This window comes from Panthera uncia, assembly GCF_023721935.1.
Source record: "Panthera uncia isolate 11264 chromosome A3 unlocalized genomic scaffold, Puncia_PCG_1.0 HiC_scaffold_11, whole genome shotgun sequence".
In the NCBI taxonomy this organism is placed as follows: Eukaryota; Metazoa; Chordata; class Mammalia; order Carnivora; family Felidae; genus Panthera; species Panthera uncia.
The window spans coordinates 82,885,749-82,913,262 of NW_026057578.1; the positions used below are offsets into that span (position 1 = coordinate 82,885,749).

The window sequence follows — 27,514 nt, forward strand, 5'->3', positions numbered from 1 at the left end:
TTGTATGACTATTTGAGTTTTTAAATTATGCACAAGCTTTCCTTTGATTAAAAAACAAGAGAGGGACAGTCAAGTCGCTCAGTCAAGTGTGGAGCCTGCTTAAGATTCTCTCTCTCTGCCCCTCCCTCCTCCTAGAAGAGACTGAAGCACATCTCAAAATCTTTACAGTGGCGAAGCACCCAGGTGGCTCAGTCAGCTAATCGACCGACTCTTGCTTTCGGCTCGTCATGATCTCATGGTTGGTGGGACTGAGCCCCTGGTCTGGCTCTGTGCTGGCAGCATGGAGCCCACTTGGGATTCCCTCCCTCCCTCTCTCTCTCTCTCTCTACCCCTCCCCCACACTTGCACATGCACATGCTCTCTCAAACAAACTTAAAAAAATCTTTACAGTGGCTACTTTCAGGTGAAGGGATGACTTTTTTCTATTGTTATTCTATATTTTCAAAGTATGTATTATTTTTATAATTAGAAAATTATCAACATGTTAATGTTTTAGATATTTTAAGCAAATAAAAATATAACATGACCATACATGCCTGTTACCTATATGTAGCTGTATGTATTTATTATGTAAATGCATACATATATATGCACATACACACATATATACACATAGGTTTATCTGTCATAAACAAATATTTCAGGTATTTTCTCTCTCATATGGTTAGGATGTTTGTTAAAACAAATTTGAAGTGTAGGAGTATTTGTCCAAAGGACTCCATTTTCTTTGCATACTATCTCCTGGCATTTCAAGGTGTATACGAAGGGGAGGAAGTATCAGAAGCTGTTACCCCTGCTGGGGAAGATGCCCTGTCCATCAGTGGTCAATTGTGAATTCTCTATCCTTTCCCTCAAAGTGCACTAAAACATATACTTTAAAGATTCCTTGTTGTAATTTATTGCCTAAACTGGTGGGTCAGGAGGAAATAACTGGAAATCAAAACCTCTGAAATGAGCCCCTTAAGAGTATAATTCAAAAGTAGGTAGGTACATAGGTAGGTAGACAGATACAGAAAAACAGATAAGAGATAGATATGCCTCCCTCTGTCTGAAAACTGATCCCATACATGACTGCTCCAGACAAACAGAGAAGGCGCATGATTTGGCCTCTCCTTCCCAGCTACATCTCTGGCTATTCATGAGAGATACTGATTATTTACTGAGGTGATGAGCAAGGGTGCTGAGTGGGTGTGTGAGCAGGGGTGGTTAGAGGTATGAATAGTTGGGAGTTGGTTTCAATAATCATCATTTTCCAACCCAGTCATCCACACTCCCTGATTCTGGGGCAGAAGAGGCCCTGTGAGCAAAGTGCTGTGCTCATCACCTATCTTGGAATGAGTTGCTTGGATTGGCACCAGTCATACAAAGATATCATCCAGCATTGTTCAGAAAAGTATATATAGTAGTCAGGAGATGGTTGCTGATTTCATGGGACTACTGAAAACTCAAGATAAGTCACTCTAGTATGTGGTTCACAGTACATGCCTGGGCTGCCTTTGTGTGAGACCCAGCACTTCTCTTCATTAGCTCAACAATCTTAGTTGTTTTAAATTTATTTAAAAAAAGAAAAAAAAAAGCCTTACGTTTGTAACACTTACCTAAATGGAATTATTTCAGGATTCAATCAGCAAATGTACTTGAAGGGCATAAACATTGCCTGACATGTCAAAAATTTTCAACAGGTGCTTGTTACTGCGTTTTATTATCCTTTATTTAAATCTATTTAATTATCAGAGTTGTCCCATCATATCCATGAGCTCTGCATGAAAGGTCTGAGAGGTAGGCAGTAAAGGTGTTACTACCATTACCATTCGGCAGATGAGACTAAGGTTCATACAAGTAAGTGAGTTGTGTGGTTTTGTACACAGTGACACGGGAACTTTCCACCAGGGTTTCTAAATCCACTGCCACACCTTTCCCTGAGCCTGAAGAAGCACCTGCACTCCTTATGATCTTGTTCTTGTCTATGGTGAAATTAAAATCACCAAGGATCTTTCCATTGACGAGGTGTGGGCTGCTGACAAGCTTGAGTACTGGGATTATGGCCTAATGGTAGGCAGATCGGAGTGGGGTCAAACATAGCGTTGGCCAAGTGATTACCCTCTCTGGGTCTTGGGCTCCTGCCCTATACATCCAGGTTTAGACTAGAAGTCCCTAGAGGATCACTAAGAGCTTTATCAGCTCAGAAATGTATTTTTCCTTCTTTAAACAATGAGGTCTTTGAAGGACAGAGATGCCCCCAAAAGATCTATCATCAAGCCCAGAGAGCTCTTACACCCTTTGACAGGCAGCATACTGGGGACCAGCGAGCTAGTAACCCAACAGGATTAATCGTTATGCCGGAAAAGCACCATGGATTGTAAATTCAGACAACCAAATCCCAGTAGCGAGATAGCATCTGTCTCTAAACCTGAAGAGTTTTCTCATTCATTAACAAAGAATCTGAAAGAAACTTAGGGACCCATCCGATCCTCTCATTTAACAGATAGGAGAACTGAGACAATGAGAAGTTTAGTGCCTCACCCAAGATGACACAGTTAATTAGCAACAGAAATGCAAGTCAAACCCAGGGCTCCAGGCTCCTCGCCCACGTTCTCTGCACTGTGTTGTGCTTTATCCTCCAGGTTTAGAAAATCTGCATCAATGGTTCAGATGTCTCCCCGCCAGGAGACAAGCCGTGTAGGGATCAAAGCACATCTGTGAAGCTAATGACAGTCTAATTCACTATTGGCAGAAATGTGGGAGATTTGGGGAGAAAATTGCAACAGACTGTTACAGACCGTTCTGCAGCACATTGTTGAAAATGGAAAACACCTCTTAGATCACAAAGCATCATTGAGATGGGAGCCAACATTCCCTGCTCATTTCACATTTAGTTCCTTGGGATGTTTGGTGGGTCCTCCAAACCAGCATGCTCCAAAGACACATCTGCTTCCAGGCTGGAGAAACAATAGCCAGGGCTCCACTGAACTCATAATAAATTTATTTTTTCAAAAGCAGAGTTAAGAGCTCAACTGGATAAATTACAAAATCAAGTGAGCATGATGCAATCAACCTCTTCATGTTTCAAAAAACAGCCATGGTCCCTGACATCAAGATAGCTATCTTCCCAGACTTATCCCAGCCTTGCCAGCTGTCATCTGAGTTTAAACTTACTTCCTGCAAAAGGAGAACACAGCGGTATTCTTACTTTGTTGACTGAAAAGTCTTTACTGAGCACTTTCTAGACACCAGGGACTATGCTAAATCATCTGAGGGGCTAATTCTATTGCAATTCTGGTTTCTGGACTAATTATCAAAGCCACTCCTAAAGACCTACTGAGCAACTTTAAACAGAATTCAGATGCAGTGTCCAACAACCCCAAAACCCAAACCCAAAGCCCCCCTCCCCTTTCTGGTTACAAAACTTTATTCTCAGAGGTCCTAAAGGATCACACATATTAGTTTTTTGAAACACCATCTTCTGAATAGGTTATATTAACAACTATACATATGAATATATATTCATATGTATCCATATATACATATCCTTCACATATATATGAATCAATTAAATCTCAATTTCAGGTACTTTCTTTCTTTCTTTAACTTTTATTATGAAAATTTCAAGCACACACAAAAGAAGACAGAACTGTATAATGAAGCCTTAGGTACCTATTACCCAGATTCAACAATTACCCACATTTTTTTCCTTGTTGTCTCTTCCATTTACCCTCACTTAAAAAAATTACATATTTTTTAATGATGCCCTAATCTAAGGAAACCACATATTTCTATTTGCCGGAGATAGTCACAGATTATAATTCTGTATATCAACTAATAACCTATCAATAAAGTTTATAGCCCCTTTCATTTTCAAAAATGACCTGGTTTAAATGGTAAATGCTGTGGTCACCTTACCTATAGGTGACATTACTAGTTTAGGCACTTCAGAAAATGGTTGTATCTTATACTATTTATTACTACCCAGTGCTGTCCTGCTCATCTAAGCCCTTCCCTGCACTTCAAGAGTGGAAGGCCTGGAAACTACAATTCACAGATTTCTTTGCTAAATTCCACCACTGAAAGAAACGGACATAAGATTTGGAAGGCAGAAGGGAAGGAAGAGCACTGTCCTCCAGCTGCAGCAGGGCACACAGGCATTGGAAGAGAGCAAACAGCCAAGGTGGATTCTTGCCTATGGTTTTCAGGACTACAGATGGCCAAGATGATTGGTGGTGTCCTCCTGTAATCCTCTGAATTTCTTCAAAGTGGCCTTAACTTTGTTCTATAGACCCTAATCATTATATAGGACTCCAATCTCCAACATGAAACCTCCTCCATCTTGAAGTATGTAGCATAGATTTTTGCTTTCCTGACTAATCCTAACCAAAACTATGAAAGAGTGAGTCTCCACTTCTCGAGTTTGCCTAGGCTCAGAGTATTGCCTCTCAGAACTCAGTAGCATAAAAGGCCTTGCATGTACTGACCACCAGCCCCAACCTCAGCCACTCTAGCCATATCAACAAAGGATAGCTTGCCCAATACCACACTGGTTTTCATTTCCATGTCTCTTCTTATGCTCACCTAGAATGTCTTCTTCCCTTTAGCCCATTGCCCTTGGCTAACTTCTACTTGTACAAGAAGTTAAACACTTCCTTCTCAAGAAAGTCTCCTCTGACCCTCCACCAGGCTGGCTGTGTGTCCAGCAACTCTATCACTGGATTCATTAGAGAGTGTTCATGTGTTTAAATGTTTATGCACTCACAAATGTATGCTTTAAATATGTGTGTCCTCCTTTAGCGCAAAAACTTTGTATCCCCAGTGCCTAACACAAACTTTGATCTGTAGCAGACACTCATAAACTACTTGAGAAACAAACAAATGAAGGAGAAGTTCCTCATCAACTTCAGCAGCTTAAGGATAAAGAATTCTGCATCTAGAGGGGACAAGGTCACCTCAGCATGAAACCCCATGCCCAGGTCTCTTTAGACTTGTACTGCCCAGTATGTGCTGGCCATTACTCCCATGTGGCTATGTTAATTTTAATTAATTAAAATAAAATGAAATTCAAAATTCAGTTTCTCAATCACACTGGCCACGTTTCAAGTGCTTAACAGCCATACGTGGCTACTGACTGCCATATTGGATCACACAGAGATAGGACGTTTCCATCATTACAGAAAATTCAATGGGCCTGCTGCTCTCTAGAACTAGTGGAACAGAAGAACCATCTTAAAAGGCAGAGCTAGTAAAAGACTTCTCATCTGGGTATACAGTGAAATCTTGATTTATAAGCATAATTCGTTCTGGAAACATGCCTGTAATCCAAAGCACTTGTATATCAAAGCGAATTTCCCCAGAAGAAATAATGGAAACTCAGATGATTCGTGCCATAACCCAAAAATATCCATATAAAAATGATCATAATACTGTAATACAATACAAAATAATAAAGAAAATACAAAATATGAAGAAAATAAACAAATTAACCTGTACTTACCTTTGAAAACCTTCATGACTGGTGTGAGGGAGACAAGAGACAGGAGGATTGGTAGGACGACTTTCACTACCACTAATGGAATCACTGCTATCTATTGGCTCAATGGAATCTTTTTCTTTTCGTGCAGCTTTAACAAGGACTCTTGTTAAATGACACTTACTTTTTCCTCCTTTGAGGATTTCACAGAAATCTGACATTGCATTGACAATCACCCACAATACCACAGAGAGAAAGAGAGAGAGAGCGAGAGAGAGAGAGAGAGAGAGAGAGAGAGAACTATTGGCTCGGTTGTGATCATGTGACATTTGGTGACACATACTACTCCTATTGCAAGACACTGCTCATTTATCAAGTTAAAATTTATTAGAAATATTTGCTCGTCTTGCAGAACACTCGCACGACAAGCTACTCACAATCCAAGCTTTCACTGTACTTGGAAACAACACATATTTACAGGGTGACCCAAAGACAAAATGACCAGCCAGAATGCTCAGAGACAAACTAACATTAAGGAAGTGGATTCCAGCAAGATTAAAACCTCAGTGCTAGCTAACATCTATTGGGAAGTTATTATATAGAAACCACTGCACTTTTCACATAGTTTATTTAAGAAGAATAACTTTAAGAGTAAGTACGAATTTATTATCCATTATATGCAACTCCCAAGTCCAAAAACCCCTGAAACTATCTAGTTTGTTCATAAGTTTGCCACAAATTCACTTGACAATAAAATCTGAACTTAATTTTAATTGCTGTTAGCCTATTCCTAATCTTTATTTAGTGTGAATAGTTATCCATTTTGCTCCAGAAATATTAATAGGTTACAGAATACCACCCAGGCCTTGCTCTTGCTGGGGGGTTAATGTCAAATAGAGTATGTATACTAGTTAACTTTTCTAAGGTATCAAATAATCTGAATTGTAAAATACATCTAGCCCCAAAAGTTTTAGATAAACAAATACAGACCTCTATTTTAATTTTCCTATTTCACAAATAAGAGGACAAAACTTGGAGAGATTAAGGTACTTGCCTCAAACCATAAAGATAGTAAGTGGGAAGCAGGGATTTAACCCACACAGTCTGTGCCCAAAACCCAACCCCTACCTACTAGTTTTACTGCCTCGTTCAACTGTTGCTGAAACTTACTGTAAATCCACACACTTAGCCTCTGCTATAAATGTAGAGCAGAAGCCAAGCCATAGCCTGCAATTAGAGTAAAAATCTACACATTCCAGAGAGTTCTACAGGACCCTAATAAGGCTTCACAGCCACAATAACTGACCATATTAGAATCACCATTGCTGAACACACAGAGGCAATGTGTGTTTAGTATTTGCAATGTTTCAAAGTAAACTGAATCCTGATATTGAGTTCTCCAATAAATTACAGTAATTAACATTTTCAGGACCGAACTATTTAATTCAAAATACTTCAGGGTGGGGGTCCTCAACAAGAGAGAAACAATGGAAAATTCACCATCCCAAGAAGCACACCTTTGTTAATCACAGCTTAGAGTAAATACTCCTCCTGTTAAGAGAGGCCAATATAGTTTCCTTTATCACAACCCTGCTGAGAAAGAGAATGCTGGGAAAACCTTCAGATAGCCCATGGAGGCCTGGTGGTCAGCTTTCAGAGGATAGCCTCTGGGGTCACATCAAACCACTAAAATGGATCAGCCTCTGTACCAGTGACATGGCTGCCAGGCAGAGCAATGGAAGAAGTACCGAGGCATCCTCAGGTTTGGTTAAGAAATCATTACAGAGCCAGGGAGGAGCACCAGTTACTTTAGCAATATTTTGCCTCATGGATAACTCTCTATCTGAAATTGTTTAATTTTTTAATGAGGTTGGGGAGCTATTCTTAGGGCTCATTGGTTAAGGTTTAACACATGAGACTGCAGCAAATTCCCATTTGTAAGAGAAGATTTCCCTTCTCTTTGATGGCCAGTCGAGAAGCCGTGATCTTGAACTTCTGACACACTGTCCAAAACACTTCAGGAAAGTTCATTTCCAAAATCTCAGTCAGTTAGACTCCGAGATAAAACGGGGAGAAAAAGGCATTGTACGAGGGATTAATGAATGGAACTGGGGAGGGGCTGATGAGGCCTGAACTAGCTAGGCCTGAATTCCTTTCTCGTAACTTCTATTTTCAGTTTTAATGATGAGTGTAGGGTAACCCGGTGCATCCTGACACCTATCTCTGTAAAAGCATTAGAGAAAGTGGTTCATCCATATTTGTTTTAAAACAAAGGAAATCTGTTCTCCAGAACAAGGAGAAAGGCAACCTGATCCTTATTCAAGTAGGCATTGGCACCAAAAGTCCAAGTAAAGACATAAAAGCAATTGCTGCTGTCTCACTCCATCTGGAATGTTCTATACCCCAAAAAGCAAAGTGAATACTCACAAATCACTCATTTACATGCCCTTGAGTCCTCTGTGGAGGGAAAGGACTTCAAAAACTTAGATGAGTTGATATTTCAGGAAGTGAATCATTCCAGGTAAGCACAGAAATTTCACACACAGACATGCAGATAATCACCATAATTAACTCCAAGGAAAGAAGTTGCATCCCTCACCCTATAAGGACTGTCCTTTTAGGGTCAACCAAAATCAGTTCTGTATAATTCAGTGGGAAGTTCTGTTCAGAGAGAGCTGCCTCTGTTGGTGATTCTACCTGGGGTAAACAAAGCAAGAGCCTCAGGAAAGAAACCCAAAGTTCTGATGAACGCATGGCTGACTGGAGATATTTTATTATAGTCAAGGCAGAAATAACAAAAGCAAAAAGTATAAGAGAAATATACTTCAAGCCAATAACCAGCCTCTATCTTGTATATAGTTTTGTAAACTGCTGAGATTGGAAAGGAGAACTTAGAAATTACTTAAATGTATCTTCTAAGTCTCTGGTCTAAAGAGCTTGAATGCTCCCTCTCCTACTCATCATCCTTCCTGGTAACACCACAGGCCAAGACTAGTAGACCCCTCTGAGCTAAAACCAAAGGTTTAAAAATATAATGACCCATGGTGCTCACTATTACATTTTTCAAGTGGTGGCATGTAACATGCCGGTGTAGGAGTCAGAATCCACTCAGAGATCCTGGAAATATATTAAGGTCTCTGGGTTTCAAGTTCCTCATCACATGCAGGTTTATGATTAAGAACATGAACTCTGAGGGCGCCTGGGTGACTCAGTCAGTTAAGGGTCCGACTTTGGCTCAGGTCATGATCTCACAGTTTGTGAGTTCAAGCCCCGCATCAGACTGTGATGACAGCTCAGAGCCTGGAGCCTGCTTCAGATTCTGTGCCTCCCTCTCTCTCAAAGATAAACATTTAAAAAACTTTAAAAAAAAAAAAAAAAAAAAAAGAACATGAACTCTGGGACCAAATTTCTCAGGGTCAAATCACTTTACCCTTTATTTTATGACCTTGGGCTTAGAATATCACCTGACTCATGGTTATTGCTGCATACATGTTGCTATTGTTGTTACAGATAAACTGAGAATTAAAACACTGGTCCTTCCCCCACCACAGAGAAGTAATAAGGAACAAACAAGATGAGATTTTTGAAGAGCATTTAAAAAGAGTACAAAAATTACTATGCAAGAAAATTTCCTATTATGTTTTTTTATAATACATTCCACTAATCTCTTTCATTGATTCTAAGACACATTTTTGTTCACATTTTAACATCTTTGAAAGTGAATGCATCTTACAATTGATGGTATTACATAGTTAACTTGACAATCTTTTAAAATTTCTTTAAAAAAAATTTTTTTTAATGTTTATTTAAAACATTAAAGGAGAGAGAGACAGAGCGTGAGCAGGGGAGGGGCAGACAGAGGGAGACACAGAATCTGAAGCAGGCTCCAGGCTCTGAACTGCCAGCACAGAGCCTGATGTGGGGCTCAAACTCACGAGCCATGAGATCATGACCTGAGCCAATGCTTAAACTACTGAGCCACCCAGGCACCTCTCTTTTAAAATTTCTAATGGTACATAAAGCAATGTTTTGTAATTAATGTTATCTTTCATTCAATGAAATATGATAGTATATCTTCAATAAATGCAACTCCATTGGTTATTTCTGAATTCAGACATCTAATCCTGTTGAGGATAATGATTTTCTTTATTTTTCAGATGCCTTCTTTTATATTCCAAGCTAATTTAGTCCAGGAGTACTACTCCTAGACTATGAGTCAGAAGGAGTAGGGTCCAATCCCAATCAAAACAACCACAAGGGTAGGGAAATCAGGAGGATTCGATAAAATGACACACACAATAATCTTAACTGGAGAAAAACACATTAAAGAAGCTAGGATATTTATGAGGCACAGTCCTCAAATAAATTCAGGTAGGTATTATGGGATAAAAATGATATTTCAAATTCATGGGGAAAGAATGAACTTACTAATGAAAAAGTTGACCAAAGACAAAAAGGGAGATACTTAAAGGGGGAAGAAGAAGTAGAATTGAAGACCTACCTTATTCCTTACTGTAAAATAAATTCCAAGCGCATTTAAATGTGGCAAAAAAAAAAAAACCCATAAAATATTTCAACAATGAAAACTTCTGACGTGTCTACTATGGACAAAGTCCTGTAAAGGACAAAACAAAGTCCTTCCTTTTGTGATACATTCCATTAGGTCTAGAATAACAAGTGCCATGAAAACAAAGAAAGGCAAGGGAGGTATAGAGTGGTAGCAGTTTGCTACTTTATAAGCCCTTTCTATGATATATAAATGCACTAGAAGAAAACATTTTTCAAAATAACTTTAGAGTATAACAGACATTCCTAAATATGACAAAAATGCATAGGCAACATAAAGAAAAGCACTAATAAATTTAATTTGTTTATATTTTTAAATATCTGAATGGGCAAAAAAATCTATAGATAAATGGCAATGGGCAGGGTGGGGAGAGTATTGGGAGGGAGGGAATTGCCACATTTTGGACAAAGAATGAATTTCCTTCTAAGTATTCTTTCGTTGTACAATTTTCAAAATCCAGTATAAGAAAGGAGAAACAGGATTCTAACACTGGCACCAACTAGTTTTGTGACCTGGTGTAAGTTGCAACCCCACTAACGCTAGAGCTCCACTTCTTTTTTTTTTTTTTTTTTTTTTTTACATTTTTTATTTATTTTTGGGACAGAGAGAGACAGAGCATGAATGGGGGAGGGGCAGAGAGAGAGGGAGACACAGAATCGGAAACAGGCTCCAGGCTCCGAGCCATCAGCCCAGAGCCCGACGTGGGGCTCGAACTCACGGACCGCGAGATCGTGACCTGGCTGAAGTCGGACGCTTAACCGACTGCGCCACCCAGGCGCCCCTAGAGCTCCACTTCTATTACATGAGAGAGCTGGACTAGCTCCCACACAGGGTCCTTCTAAATCCAACACTGTGCAACTGTCTACAAATCTCCAGTTTTGAAAAAAGAGAAAAGGCACAATGTGCGTTAAAGAAAATGAAATGTCTTACAGAATACAACACAGATTGAAAGACAGGCTGTTTTGCTTGGATTCCTAAAAATTTGCAATGCAGAAGTACAAAATGAGACTTCTTTGTAACTTAAAATTTTTAAAGAATCACTATGGGTGAAAAGTAACCTAGAATCACATTATTATCCAGTTCACAACCAACAAATCATAAAAGGTATCCCTCCTTTTAAGGAAATAAGGGGTCATTAAGGGGCTACCTTCCTTAGAGTGAAAAAAATTAAATTCCAGTAAATCTGGGAGGAGGGCAGCATACACACTGAGTGACCCAACACCTACAAAAACCACAAAGGAAGTGAAGGGAAGGGGAGAGGTGGTTTCTATCAAGAGCGGTGGGGAAATGACGTCCTGGTAGGACTGCTGTGCACAGCTCACCCCAGCGTCTTTTCACGGAGCCTGACTTACAACCTAAGTGACTCTGGGGGTCTAAGTGAGGAAGTGGATTGGCCCCAGCTGGCTCCTCATATTTCGTATCTCCAATGCTCTGCTTAACCCAGATGATGTCACTTTTTACTCCCAGGCTTATCTGTGGACGCCAAACTGCAGGAGAATCTCTCCTCCAACTGCTCACAGCCTCCCTAGCCCATGACGTCATTCCCACAGCCTTCCGCGGCTCCCTGAAGCTGCTCCCTTCACCTATCATCCCACCATTCCAGAACAGTGGCACGCACATCAATAAAACATAGTCTGTGATTTGGGTTTCATTAAGGTTTTGAGGAAATCTTTTGCCCTGGACAGTTAGAAAAGGAAACAGAGCAAAGAAATAAAACAGCAGCTCATTAGACCTGAAGCAGAGCATAGAGTTGAACCCTACTCACTTGGAAAGGGTTGCTTAGGGGTCTTGGGAAGTCCGCAGGCTCTATGAAAAGGAGTGTTTCTCTTCAGACATTAAGCAAGTAATTTTGTCAGTGGCATTTAAATGAAGGGCAAGAGATCTAATCTAACCACTAAGATATCAAATTAGAACAAAACCATTCTAAGAGTGTGAGCCCCTTACTTGATAACATCTGAACCACAGGGACTGCCTTGACCACTTGAGGCTGCCTGACAATCCCAGCACCCTTACAAAGCCGGGCTTCCCCTTTCTGTAAGAAATTCTTCCTTAAAAGGAGATGAGTTTTGGGGAAATAGCTTTTTTAAATAGCTATTTATGAAGGGTCTATTCCCCAGTAGTTGTCATGATCCATGCTTTGGTGCATGTTGCCTTATTCTGTGGGGATTCAGTTGAGGTCAGAAACAGTGGGTCTGCTGAGACCTTATGAGAGTCTGCAGAGAAGCCTGTGATATGAGGTCCGTTTCATAAATTGGGGCTTGGAGCAAGGGGAGTCACCCAGCTCAGGGCTTCTTCAGCAGGGGATCTTATTAAAATACAGACCCTTGTGCCGCAGGTCTGGGATGGCACTTGAGATTTCGCATTTCAAAAAAGCTCCTGGACCACTCTTTGGGCATCTCCATTGGATCATCCCAGCCTTGGCTCTGGTGGGAGAGGGGTCTGGCTGCTGGAGGTGGCTGATGCTGTCAAAGGATCATGAGTGAAAATATTCAGCCTCCTACTTTTTCCCAGTTCAGTCCCCTAAAGAGAGCTTTCTTTTTTTTAATAAACCCAGTGGTTAACAACCAGCTTGTTAGTTAAAGGCCTGAGGGACACAGAGGGAGGCTTATGCTCTACTACTCAGTTCATTAACCAGAGTAACAACCAATTTCAAGGTGATTATTGCTATTATAAGCTCTGATCAATTTTTTAAACATGTTTCCAGGTTTTGAACCTAAAGCAGGAATATTAGAGCAAGGAGAGCAGCTGTGTTGAGAATTAGTCATATCCCCAGATTAATATCTGATCTCTCCATCAAAAGGGACACAGGACACATTTAGTTAGGGTTCTAATTGTGCCTCCAATAAACCTCCACCACAGTGAAATATGAGCACCCATAATTTTTAGTTTCAACTTCCTATTCATAATCCATCTGACTGGATGGTCTTGAGCAAAGGCAGTTAAAGCAATTTGTTTCACTTATATAAAGGAATAAATCAGTGCTTAATTATATGAGGTTTATTATTAACAGTGCTGGCAATCTGACCATATGCCATGACTTCATCTTTTTAGATGAAGAAAAAATATGAGAATATATACTGATTGCTTTTATGATGCCTTTCTCCATTCTAGAGTGGCACATGGGGATGAAGGTAGCACAAAATGTGACCCAATGAGGAAAATAAGAGGCCAGGAATTCGCTTCTCTGAACACCCAACAGTGGACCTGGGGTGCAATGGAGAATGGTCAGGGAACAGTTGCCATCGATCAGGAGCAGGGATACTTCAACCCATCCTAAGTACCACTTCCCATCATGAGAACAAGGCCATCAAATTTTTTTCTACAGAATCTCAGTGTCTTTCCTAAACCAGCATCCAATCGCCAGCCTGCAACAGAGAGAGAGAGACACAGATTTGATGTCAGAGGTGTGGGTCCACCTCCCTACTCTTGCTCTTATGAGCTGTGTGACTTGAGTAAGTGATCTAACCCCCTGACTTCCAATTTCCCTAGCTGAAAAACTGGGATATCAATGTCTTCCATGCAAGGTCATATGAGGATTAGATATAATGGATGGTTAGCACCTGGCCCTATTAAGTGTGCAGTAAAAAGTGGCTATTAGTCTGGAAACTCCTGTGCTGGGGATAAATCAGAGATCTGAGACTTAACCATGTCCACATCCTGTTGTCCTAGGTGAACTGGCTACATCAATGACAATATTTCAAATTGTGTTTTTACACTCTTGCCTTTGATGTCTACTTCCAGCATCCAGGGCCAATTTGCCTTCCTCTTTAGATTGCTGTGTATCCCACAGCCCATTGGTAAATCTTTTTAATTTTTATTTATTTTTTATGTTTATTTAGTTTTTGAGAGAGACAGAGCACGAGTGGTGGAGAGGCAGAGAGAGGGGGAGACACAGAACCAGAAGCAGGCTCCAAGCTCTGAGCTGTCAGCACAGAGCCCGACACGGGACTCAAACCCATGGGCCATGAGATCATGACCTGAGCCAAAGTCAGACGCTCAACCGACTGAGCCACCCAGGCTCCCCAAGGTAAACCTTTTTTAAAAAAAAAAGTTGGGGCACCTGGGCGGCTCAGTCAGTTAAGGGTCCAACTTCAGCTCAGGTCATGATCTCACGGTTCGCGAGTTTCAGCCCCGCATCAGGCTCTGTGCTGACACCTCAGAGCCTGGAGCCTGTTTCAGATTCTGACTCTGTCTCTCTGTCTGTCTGTCTGTCTCTCTCTGCCCCTCCCCCACTCACGCTCGGTCTCTCTCAAAAATAAATAAACATTAAAAAAAAGTTTATTGGGGTGTCTGGGTGGCTCAGTCAGTTAGGTGCCTTTGGCTCAGGTCATGATCTCATAGTTGGGGAGTTCAAGCCCCGCATCGGGCTCTGTGTTACAGTGCAGAGCCTGCTTTAGATCCTCTGACTTCTTCTTTCTCTGCCCCTCCCCAGTTCTCCCTCTCTCTCTCTCTCAAAAAGAAGCACTTAATTTTTTTTTCAAAGTTTAGTTATTTTGAGAAAAAGCATGAGCAGGGGAAGAGCAGAGAGAGAGAGGGATAGAGAATCCCAAGCAGTTTCCACACCGTCAACACATGGAACCCAACATGGGGCTCAATCTCACGACTGTGGGATCATGGCCTGAGCCAAAAATAAGAGTCAGACGCTTAACCAACTGAGCCACCCCGGGGCCCCTGGTAAACCTTTCTGAGGTGTGCCTATTTTATAGATGAACTAGTCTTGTATCACACAGGATGCTGGGAGGCTCTGAATTTATTGAGAAAGGGTGTTAAAGCCTTCAGGATCAGAAGTGGGAGCAGGCAGGTTTGCTCAGGAAATGCCTCACATAGGTTCCTGGAACTCCTGCTTTGTCAGATGCTAATAGCCCAATCAGTGTATATTCTCCCTTCTTCCTTGGTAAAAGAATCCAGTTGGGATTGCCTGGCTAAAATATGCCCTTACAGGTCAGAGTGACCAATGACGTGTAGATGGATATTGTTGAAAATGAGTTACAAGAAGAGATTTTCTCTTAAGAAAGAGGCAGACAGCTAGGATCTCCTCGTTTCGCCCTTCATCCCCTACATAGGCATGGAAGTGATGATGACTACAGCTCCAGTAGTTATCCTGGACCAAGAAGCATCTCCAGGGATGGAAGCCATCCTCTTGATGAAGGAACAGGAAGCTGGAAAGAACCTAGGACTCTGAGGACACCACAAGGTCATGACATTAGCCTAGTGCTTGTCTCCAGACTTCTTTTGCATGCAAAAGAAAAACTCATAATTTATATAAGGTACTGTTATTCCTGACCTAATTACTATTAGCCAAATGCAATTCACCTTGCATTCTTATATACATCCCAAACAGACTTCCACTATTCACAAAGGACCCTGGAAGAACAGTGTTCCAGATCTGTGCTAAAAATGTGAAGAGCTGAGCTTTCCAACACAAAGTTATTAATAAATCAGTATGTTTCTTATAGATGGCCACAAATGTGGATGTTCCTTCTAGAGAGAAGGATTTATTTAATTTTATAATACTCTAGACTTGTAATAAATACCCTAAAGGCACACCTTTCTCAAGGTCTTTAGCTTAATTGGGTCCATATTCTAAAGCTTATGAAGTCACCAGTCCTAAATAGCTCTGCTTTTCATCCCTCACCAAGGCAGCCTTCAACCCTGTACTAGATACTGCAGCAAAATAAAATGTTCTTGAAAACATTAAGGGCTGATGAACTGGTTTGGATTTTCTCCAATCCTCTAGACTTTCTCTTCTCCCCATAGATCTAAAATGAAGTCCACTCACTTTGATATGAAGGCACTTGATTTGGGGCCACTCCACATTGATTTATCTAGCAGAAGGTGCTTGCATTTTTCAAGCCAGAGCAAAGAGCTTCCATACCACTCTGCCACTGGTGTGGTACACTGGTTCTTGGCTGCCAAATTAAACATACTGCACCATTTCTTGCTCCCACAAAGAGCAACTGAGATGGTCTGACTTGAGAATATCACCATTCAGCACTAGAGAAATATATAAATCCAAAAAAATCCAAATCCTAGTTTCCCTTCCCATATATGACACTTTAGGTAACTAGTGTACAGAGGAAAAAAACAGATGGAATCTATCTGAACTTTCATAAGTCATCCAATACTGACTCACACAAACATTTCCATGTTGTCTTAACTTTCTTATCTTATATTGCTGATATAACATGGATCATATGACACTTAACAGGTAGAAATTAATTGTCGAGTAAACTTCAAGAGGGCAAACGGGCTAGTCTCCTATGTCTATTCTAGTGTTATTTAAAATCTTTATAAAATGATAAAAAAAATACTTGGGTTTGGTTTTTTTTATTTGTTTTTGTTTTTGTTTTTGTTTTTCAGAGAGAGAGGACACACATGAGTGAGGGGCAGAGAGAGAGAAGGAAAGAGGGAGAGAGAATCCCATAAGGGGCACAGAGAGAGAGAAAGAGAGGGAGGGAGAGGAAGAGAGGGAAGAAGGGCTCACCCAAAGCAGGGATCATGCTCACCCAAAGCCAGGTCTGGAGCGCACCTGATGCGGGACTTGAACTCACGAACTGTGAGATCATGACCTGAGCCAAAGTCAGATGCTTACCTAACTGAGCCACCCAGGTGCTCAGAATACTGGTTTGTTTTGTTTTGTTTTGTTTTTTAATGTGGGCAGATGTAACAGCTGGGTGGACTTGTTCTTATCTAGATATAAGAGATAAAATTTAAGATACCTCTATTTGATTAGAGAAAATGGCTCATTTGAACACAGATTGACATCTAACAGAGAAAACTGCAAAGGAATACAAATACAAAATAAAAACACTACCAGAAAAACACCTGGTTGGAGGGAGAGGCAAAGAGACATTAGTTGTTCTGAATTCTCCAAAGATAATATAAGACTGTATCAAATGAACTCTACCAACTGCCTAGTAATCCTTCCCTGACCACGGTAATAGGTAAACATTCTGTTGGACCTCTAGAACATACTCTAAAAGCTCAGGGTTCTGATTCTGGGGTTCAGCAATCCAGAATTCTACTTCCTAGCCCTAGAACTGCAGAAGACAGTGTGGCCAGTAGACCACTAGCAAGGAGATCCCAGTCCTGCCTTAAACGGTCTCCAGCCAGGATTTAATGAGGCATGAATTTGCATGGCATAGTAGATTTTTTCTGTAAGTAGTTAATTAAACTCTTGAAAAAGTGATCATAAACAGAGCTGATAAACTCAACCCAAATTAGAACATTAACTAATCAAAGCAATAAGCTTCACCTCAAAAGTACAAACCAAAAAGCTTGTAATGCCCATCTCCTCACATATAATCTCACACACACACACACACACACACACACACACACTCATACACACACACATTAGTTAATTACTAAACTCTAGTCCTAAATTTCAATCTGGTTAAATAAGGTGGAGTGGGACTTGAAAACTGAAAATGTGAATGTAAGAGAATCCAGATGTCAGTCCAATTCGCACTGGAAGGTGTGGAGAGACCCGTGCCGACCTCTGCTTCCATAAGTGAATCCACTTCACAAGTCAAGTTAACATCTTGTTGTCTAGTTTTTATATTCATATACGTAATAAATTAATAGCTCTCTGCCTTAGCTTGGAATTCTCAAAGTAAAATTGCGTCTACATGCATTTTTTGCTCCTTAGAATACACTAGGTTTCCCAAAACCGTAATAACACACTAGAAATGAAAGCAGTATTTCAGGTGATATATTTCATAGCACTTGGTCCTTAGCCCTCCCACACACACAAATACACCATGTCTTAGGAAACCATATAGAAAATAGGCAGTCTACTTTTTAATACCATTTTGTTCTGGGTTAAAAAAAATACATGTAAAATATTTTAAAATTACCAAAAAAAAAAAAAAACACCAAAAAGGAAAAAAATGTATATATATATGTACATAATATATATACATATACACATATGTGTGTGTGTGTGTGTGTGTGTGTGTGTGTGTGTGTATATATATATATATATATATATATATAATCTCCTTGGTCAGAGAGATAAACCCTATTAACATTTTTGTGTCTTTTTTTCCTAGTCATTTTAGGAAATGTGTAAACATATAATCTCTAGAAAAAAATGTATATCATTTAGTAGTCTACTTTTTCACTAAGGGATGCATACTAAACATTTTTCCATGGCATCAAATATTCTGCAAAGTTATTTTGAGTGACTGGATAAATTCTATTAGATTCCTTACTGTTCAGATGAAAGTAAAAAACTTAAATTAACCATTCTCTAATATTGAGTCTTCTGATTGTTTCTAATTTTTCAATACCTGTCCTTAGAGGCAAGCCATTGCATACATTTATTAACATGATTTTTCTTGAACAAATTACTAGATGTAGAATTTAGGACAAAGAGTGTGAACAAATTTAAAACATTGATACATGTCAGACAAATGCCTTACAGGTAAGTTGTACAAGTACAATCTGCCATAAATATATGAAAATGTCCCAAAGTGTGGTGAATTTCACTAATGTCCTTAACAGCTTATTTTCTCTTTGACAACTAAAAAAAACAGACATGAATTAAAATTTAATTTTTTATTGCTAGTGAGATTAAGCCTGTATTAATTTGCTGATTGTCCATTTGTATTTCTTCTCTATTAACAGAGAAGTTAATTATTTATTCATGATCTTAACCTTTTTTCTATTAGAGTGTTTGTCTCTTTATTTGGTTGGTAAGAATGCAGTATATTTTAGGGATATGCACCTTTTAGCTGACAAAGACTATACACATTTCCCCCAGTTGTCTTTCAACTTTCCTCATAGTTTTGATATTTAGAAATGTTGGAGGGTTTTTGTGGCCAAATCTATCCATCTTCTGTCATATTTTTAAATTATTTTTATAAAGTCCTTCTTTGCCTTATAACATCACTTATTATATTTACGAACTTCTGCCATTGCATCTACTGATTTGTGTTTTGCTTTTGTTTTTAGCTCTCATATTTAATACATCTGAAACTTATTTCGCCATGGCAAAAGGAAAGGCCCCTCTAATCCAGACTAAATGATTATCCATGAGTCCCAACTTACCCCACTGGTACCACATACATTCACTACCTTATTTATACAGCACTACATTTGGGCTATAACTTAAGCATAATGATTAAGAGGTTGAGTTTTAGGCTCAAGACGGAACTGATTTGGATTCACCCTTCCTACCTCCTATGACCTCTGGCCAGTTACCCAACCTTCTTAAGCTTCAATTTTCTCACCTGAAAACCACTTAGCATAAGACCCTGCACATATTAAGTGCTCATAAATATTAGTCATTAGCAATATTTTCAATAAGTTCTCAGAATGACCACCCAAATTCTACATCTGCATCTGATTTTTTGTCACCACAACATCCAAGAATTGTATGGACAATTTCCCCAATGGCCTAAAGCTTAGTGAGGTAGCCTTCCTCACTTCAACCACGCCATGTAGAGCCAAATGACAATTCAAGGGGCACCAGAGTCACTATGTTTCTCCACAAAGTTCCTGGCCTCCCTTTCTCCCCCTGCCTCTTAGTATAAGCCACCACAGGCCAGCGGAAGGGCAAGAGGGGTCCACAGGTCAATACCACTGCTTCCCCCACCTACAAAACACAGACTCTGCTCCAGCCTCCTCCCTGACTGGGAGAAGCCCACTCACTTTACTCTATGGCTTAAAGTATTTACTTTTCCTTAAGGAAGAACTGGTGTCATTACATTTGGAGGCCTGGATAGTTTAGAACTCAGGAGAAAAGAGAACTCAGGGAGAGAACTCCAAGGCAAGACACTCAGAGTTTTCAATGGTTGTGCAATTAATTCAGTAACCTGCCCCAATCTCAGATGATCTCTAAAGACTGAAAAAACACCACCTGGCTAAAAAGCCAAGCAGTTAAATCTGAGACATAAATCATGTCTTGGTTACAAAGTTCTCCACCTCTCTCTTAAATCATTACATTCACTCCAATATTTCCTTAGCACAGAGGTGGGAGGCAGTTTGATATACAGCGGAAAGAACACAGTATTTGGAGTCAGATAGAGTTGAGTTTGGGGAATCCCAATTCCAACATTCATCAGCTATGTGAACTTGGAAAAGAGAATGGGTTTACTCATCTGAAAAATGGAGACAAAGCTTCTAACTTTACAGATTTATGGTAGGGATTAAATCCTACCCGACGTAGGAGATATTAACAAATGGTAGGACTTGTTACCTATAATCATTGGCACTTCAGTGTATATACTGTCTTCTCCATATTCTCTCAGTTAAGGACCTAGGGATTTGAGAGCTAGAAGGGAGATAGATCCAGTCGTCTAACTCTTCATTCTACACAGAGGAATTGAGACCCACCAAAGAGTTCAAAAGACATTTCTAAGACATGTGACCAGATACCCGCCAAACCCCATCACCTGTCTTTTAGTCTAGTTCAGTTCAGCATTTATTTTAGCATCTACTATATGTTGTGTGATGGAGAGTAAAATGAAGAATAAGACAGAGCCTACACCCTTGGGCAGCTCAAATTTCAGTTCCCCTCTGGGTGTACACTCTCCCTCTTTAGACCATAAACTCCTCAACTAAGAAGACTGTGTCTGCCACCACCTTCTAGCACCCCACAGGAGCCAAAGTCCTGTGGTGCATACAATTGGTACCGAACACATTTTGAAGAAAAGAACTAAGAAGCATCTTTATTGTTTCGTATCAGGTATGCTCCAGATGGAGAAAATCATTTTCCCAAGTAAGCCAGGGTCCACAGTACAACTTGCCTTGTCCTCTAGGGCACCATTCTCTCCTTAGCCTCAGTCCAGCACCACAATAGTGACAGTAAAAGAATCTGACTCCAGAGCTTCCAGGTTTCTCATCACACCATCTCTTCTAATAATCTAGGAAAATGCAGAAGATAATGTAGGGCAGTCCACTCTCTGAGTAAAACAGGCAAGAGCCTTTTGAATGGATCCCCCGCTCTGGGTACAAGTGGTATGAGGGCTCATCATTAAGTTCTTCACTTCGTTATCTCTTCTTGCTGAGCCTTCACTGTTCCATCACTATTCTCCATCAGCTCTTCGATTTTACGTCTAGACCTTTGCTTTGAATGTCTCCGTGTTGCTGCATTATCAATTAGTCGCTGCAATTAATTCTCTAGAAGCCAGGCTTTCCTGGCCAAGTACCCAGGAGTCAAAGGGACTCCTTCATCTTGGGAGATGGTGCCCATGACTGCCTGACTCTCCCAGTAGGCATCAAGGAAATTGCAAGCCACTTCCAACTTGCTTACTCTCTGTGTGCATATTCCTGTCTTCTTCCTCTGGCGAGAGCTGAGAGAGCCAGGCAGTGAGGTCTCAGTGCCTCTGAAGAGGATCTACCTCTGCACATAGCCATAATTTGATGCCTCTCTCTGGGATACATATAGGGAGTTATTGAGCCAAGAGTTTATTATCGAGCTTAGCATGAATACACAGTGCAGAGAGCTGAGTGCAAAACCAAATGTTCCAAGTGTTCCTAATTCCATGTGTTTTGAAGTGCCTGAAGCAGGAATTTTATGGAAGAGGGAGAAAGACTCTTCCCTGGTGGTAAATTAAGGATACATCTCTTTAGCTTTGGATCACGATCAGGCCCTTAGCAGTGAACTAATCCCATTCTCTCTTTATTTTCTAATTGCATTCTTACCAACAAGGCTGAACCTTGTTTTCATAGTATGGTAAGCCTTGCTAAAAAGCTTCTCTGTTCTGAGGCTCCCTCTAAAACATGTCTTCACTTCCAAGGGTAATGAACTCTTTTATAATAAACGCCTTGCTTTAATGCACACTCTCTTTGGTTTCCAGGAACTGCCTTATAATTACACAGCTCAGTATTGCATGTCAGAGGTTTGCTTCACCTTTAATATTTTATGAAGAAATTCAGATTTTGACAGTAAAAATATTTAACCCAGAGGACCCGGAGCTCAGACTATTATTTTGTAAAGTAGCCATCTAGCTGCACACTTGTGCATCGCTGCTTTCCCCAGTGCATACTCACACTCTTTGGTTCTCTCTGAGCAGACCCAACCACATGCTGTCCAGATGGAAACCTGGCTGTATCATTACATTATATTGAAATAACCCAATACCACCTGTTTCTGTCGGGGCTCCTGCCAACATTTTCCCATAAAACATTTATTTTGCTAATATTTTAGTTGGTCACCACAGAAGGACACTTGAAGTTAAAGATTTACCATGTGTTGCAGCCACTCGGAGCCAAGAGAGGCAAAAAAATAAAAATAAAAACAAAAAGCCCTTTGAAACCAGACAGCTGAGTTGGAGAAGAGCAAATGTCTATCCATTGTTTCCATCGGTGGATGCTTCACCTGGAATGATGTAATCATGGGCACCGGGATTTCAAAACAAGGTTTTCTTGGCGATCTTCACAAAATGAATTATTTTCGTGTGTCTGGTGCTCACCTTTGGGTTGTAAAAATATTTTCAGCTTTGTAAGGAGACTTTTCTTCTTCTTGGCAAATTTACCCCGTCCAAGATGGTGCATGTGTAAATAAGTTTATGAGGATAGGAAGTGGATTAGATTAATTTGACATATAGAAACATAAGGTGTATATTATTTTCATTCCATCAAGAACAGGATCGGGGATTGGTGTTACATATTAGGAACTGACCCTGAACATGATGTTCAAAGTCATTAAACGCTCTTGGAAGAAGAAGCAATGACTTTATCTTCGGGGCTGAACATCCTCAGTTGGAATCCCTTGGTAAGTAGATATACTGCAACCTTAATACAGTTGGACAGCATTTTGTTTTTCTGTCTTCTGTAACTACATAACTGTTTGTCATAAAATAGATAATTAAAGCTTAACTGGCTCTAAGATTGGGAGACCACTGAAAGAGTTTACCAAGGGCGTCACTTGGAACTGTCTGCATCTAGTTGCACCTTTAGAAGAAGACCTTTATCATCTACCTCCTGTGTCGTTGCCTCTGAACCCAGCTTCCCTGCTGATTTTAGCTTACACCAGCATTACTGACTTAATTTTCTCTTGTACACTGAACCTCTTCTCCAAAATGAAGCCCAGAGGACTAACAAAAACACACAAAGAGATTAATGGAGTTTGGCACATATGCTTAACTTCTCCAATCTTCTGGTTTTCACAGTGCCTGGAATGTTCATGAGATTTTCCCAGAATTCTGATTCACTGCAAAGCGGTATTCCTTTCTATCACTGTAATTGGTGATTCAATTATAAAGGTTAACTGCATAGCCTTTGCCCCTCTTTCTCCCCAGTTAATTAGGAGGCTGTGTCTTCCCTTGCGCCTCTTCTAGACTGATGACTAAAAATCAGAGGGGAAAAAAAAAGGAGTGAGCCTGGAGCCTCACTCATGTAACGTGTCCATTTTTCAGCTCAAGGAGCTCCTTTACACCAAAATGCCCACTTTGCATTGTAAAAGTAATTTATATTTTAGATATTTGTTTTAAAAGTCAACTTGTAACCTGTAATGGCTATAGATATAGATTAAGAACCACAAGTAAAGCAATGTACCTCTCTTGACAGCTCCCATTCATGTTCACATGTCCTCCCTGAAGACAGATAATCATATAATTAAGCGATCCATTTTTCAGCATATATGTGCTGCACAAAAGACAGTAATACAATGAATCCTGGTGTGTTCAAAGTAGAAAATACTGAATAATCACCTTTTTTTATGAAAGCACTTGACCTTTAAATTGATATTTTCCCCCAACAAATTATAATTATTGTTCAAAGAGGTGTTGAATACAGCACAGATAATCCAAAGGTGGCCCATCTGTTACTCGCTGTTACAGTCTGTCAAATCACAGCTTTAGCTGACTGCCATAAAAAGTACAGAAAGAGTCACTTTTGGCTTTCTGTCAATACCAACCTTAATTTTTTTGTTCCTTTTCTAAGATTATAAATCTAAATTCTTAAGACCCACATGAATTCATAAATACCAAATACCACTTGTGAATTTGCATCTTTGTACTTGGAGAATCTCAACATTCTGGATGGCATTAAGCAGGACAAGTGGTAACTCAGCCTTGAATGTTGAGTCTGCTCTCAAAACAGAAAATTTTCTCTTGAGTTGTCAGACTTAGCCCATAAAAATAGAAGATGTCCAGCTAAATTTCAATTTCAGAAGTATAAGAATGTCCCATACAGAAATGTATTCATTATCTATCTAAAATTCAAACTCAGCTGGGCATCCTGCATTTTATCTGACTGCTCTGCATCTGAGCACTCAGTCTCTCATTCTGATTTGCTCTAGGTATCTCTTTTTTTCCCTTTTCTAAAGAGGGAAACATCAAAAATGGACAGCTACAGCTTCCAATACACATAGGTCGCTGATGGCTGAAAATGAGGAGTGCTAAGAAGTCAATATCCAACATCCTTTATGTTGTTGATTTTTATTAGTTACTGATTGGACCGTCTCCCTTCTCTGATTAAACAACTCTCTTAATCACTGCCTCAATCCCTGGAATCCTTTATCAAGAGCAAGGACAATTCTGTCCAGTCTAAGCAAAGAAAAATGTGAACCTTATGCTAATATTCAAAAGCTTTTGTTTACCCTGCCAGCATCTGTTGGGGTGTGTGCATTGTGTGGATTCATCATTAGAAATGCTCAAGGTGACACAATGGTTTCTGATGCAGTCAGCTCGGTTCTGTTTGAGCACTGGATAGGCGCCCTGCCCTTCCCCCAAAGGGTCCTCCCTGCACTCCAAGCTCAGACCTGGACCCCAGGGAAAGGCTAGAGCAGCCAAAGTGGGCAGAGGGCTGTAAGCCCCAAGGCGACAACCCCCATGGCAAGGCTGCCAGGCCAGAGGAGCATCCTGGCCCAGCAACAGCAGAAACCTCTTCACCACTAGCCATCCCCACCTTTCCACTGTTGGGAAAGAAAATTTTCCTGGGTCCCCACTTCATTTCCGCTTCCCTCGTGTCATAAAGTGGCCACCAGAGACTCAATATGAAATAATAATACTTCCTCAAAAAAAAAAAAAAAGCAAACCTAAGAATCCATATTAAAGCAGAAAACAGAAGAGAATGAAAACATTTTTTTTCTTTATTGAACGGTTGCACTGATAAGAATCAATAGTAATTTTAAGTGTTTTCATTTCACATTTAAAATGTTTTATATTTGTAAGTTTGGAGTTAAAAGGGCAAGTTCACTTACCTCATTTTATATCATAGCAATCTACTGCTAAAAGAAGCATAAGAGCATTTGCAACAATCTCTAAAAGGCATGGAACAGTTTTCCTCGCCAAATAGTTCTCCAAGTGTGGTCCCCAACCAGCAGCAGCAGCATCACAGGGTCTTTTCAGAAACAGAAATTCCCACCCCCATCCAGACCTGCTGAACCAGAACCTTTGTTATAACAAGGCTTCCAGGTGATTCCCATGCACTATGGTTCAAGAACCACTGCCCTGGTCTATGAGATACTGCCAGGGTAGACTGAGTATCTCCTGGCTATCTGACCCAAACAGTGGCACTTTCAAGCACTTTTATGGAGTGTTGTAGAGTGTTTGTAGAGTGTTTATCTCTTTCTGCCAATATGAGATTGGCACTTCAGATTTCTGTGCCAGACTTAAAAACAGATTAAGACACTGGTTTGTCCTTTTAAGAAGATGATCTCCATTTGTTACTTTGTACCTGCTCCCCATGAAACACACACACACACACACACACACACACACACACACACACACACACAATTGCCTCTGCCCATTTCAAGGTATCTCCTCCCGTCCCCCTTTTGGTATATCCTGCACTCCCTCTCCACAGCCTCTTCTCTTTAACTTTAACCTTCAGCCTGTATCACCTCAGTCTCCACATTCACCCATCCCCCATTTCCCCTCTTCAGCCTCCATCTTTTCTTCAGTTTCCAAAGCTCCTTTCTCATTTACAGCCTTACCCTATGCACCATCTTTCACCCAATACCCTGTATCAATCTTAGAAACTCTATATTCTAGCTCCCACTCTTACCCTGTGCCCCTTTCTCTCCCATGTAAGCACTATCTCCTTTCCCCACAGGTTAGCCAGACTCATCATATCTGGCTGCTCATCCCCAGCTTCCACTGATTTCCTGATGGCTCTTGTTCTCAGCCCCAGGCCTTATGGGGTCACCAGTCCCAGACTCACTCCTCTTTCCCTAGCTCTGGAATCACCTGTCTTTGGCCTCTATTTCCGCTGTGACAGAATTTTTTTCTCTGATGTTACAGTCTTCCCCTACTTTCATACTCAACTCTTTTTATGATCTATCCACTGTTTTCCTTTTAAAATATATTTAAGTAAATAAGAGAGTTGATTTTGAGGGAAGTAACCATCCAGGTGGGATGAGGATAAATCACAAATTGTGGAGGTGGTAACAGAACAGATGATGGTGTAAAATCCTGGTGTAGCAGGCGGGAAGGGCACTGCAAGAAGCCAGAAATGTTAAATATCAGAAAAGAAAAGATCCAGGGGTAGAGATAAGCCATGTGGCTCCAGATCACGGAAGGCATATCAGTATGGGAAGAGTAAAGAGCCAGCTCAGGTAAAACAAAAATTTTGAACCGGTAAGAATCTAATGAAATCCAAAGACAGCCTTCCTGGGACAAAAGAAAAAAAAAAAATAACCAGACAAACATTTAATTTCAGACACTAGGAAAAACCCACAAAGCCCAATGGTGGATGAGGTCCAGAGACCCCAGTTGAAGAAATATGATACGTTTAGAAAGAAAGGTTTGAGTGCCAGTCAAAAAGGATCAATGCCAGAAAAATGTGCAAGAACTTGAGCTTCACCTGAATTCAAGTTAGATCTTTGGAGGGGTGGTGTGTGTTTTAGGATACCCAGCTTTGTTTACTTTCTTTAACACAAATTATGTCTAACTTTCAGTATGACTTTGTAAAATCTGTGTTTTGATTTCAGAAACTCTGGGCCAGTGATGTTGGCTTAATGCCAGAAAGACCAGGCACTAACATATTTTGAATATGATGTCACAGACAAAGTACAGGAAATGATTATCACCGGGCAGATAAAAGGAAAATATCTTAAAAGAGAATATAAACTTCTTAACCTACTCTAGAGGCATCACGGTGAAAATTTCTGTGCACCAGAGAAAGAAAACTCGGTAATGTGTGTAAGGAGTGCTTTGCATATGTGTGAGGTTAGAGAAAAAGCCACACCTGGATTGCAAATGTATTGGCTCCATCTATGAGTGTTCTTCTACCAATCCTGAAACAAGAAAATTATTATTTTTGTGTTTCCAGCGTGATAGTGTCAGTTAACATGTATTCAGATGTTGCCATATGCCAATGCCACATGCATCAGCCCATTTAATCCTCTCTGTTACCTTATGAAGCAGAGGAAGCTCAAAGAGCTTAAGCAAAGAGTTGGTTAAATCCCTCTCCTAGAACCCAAAGGTTGTGTGGGCTAAACTAAGATTAAATCATACAGCCTGAACCCAGAGATCAAGTTCTTTTTTTAATTTTTTTTAATGTTTATTATTATTTTTTAGAGGCGAGTGGGG

The 27,514-nt window shown here is 40.3% G+C and overlaps 2 long non-coding RNA genes across 5 annotated transcripts in view; one reads left to right on the forward strand and one right to left on the reverse strand.

Moving 5' to 3' along the window:
* The window catches only part of LOC125937043 (uncharacterized), a 349,554-nt gene that overhangs the window by 147,353 nt on the left and 174,687 nt on the right, over positions 1–27,514 (reverse strand). The gene's annotated exons all lie outside the window — the stretch shown is intronic.
* On the forward strand, positions 22,624–27,249 carry LOC125937042 (uncharacterized). The gene is made up of 2 exons (XR_007462225.1): positions 22,624–22,749; positions 26,914–27,249. It is a non-coding gene; the product is annotated as an uncharacterized LOC125937042 (long non-coding RNA).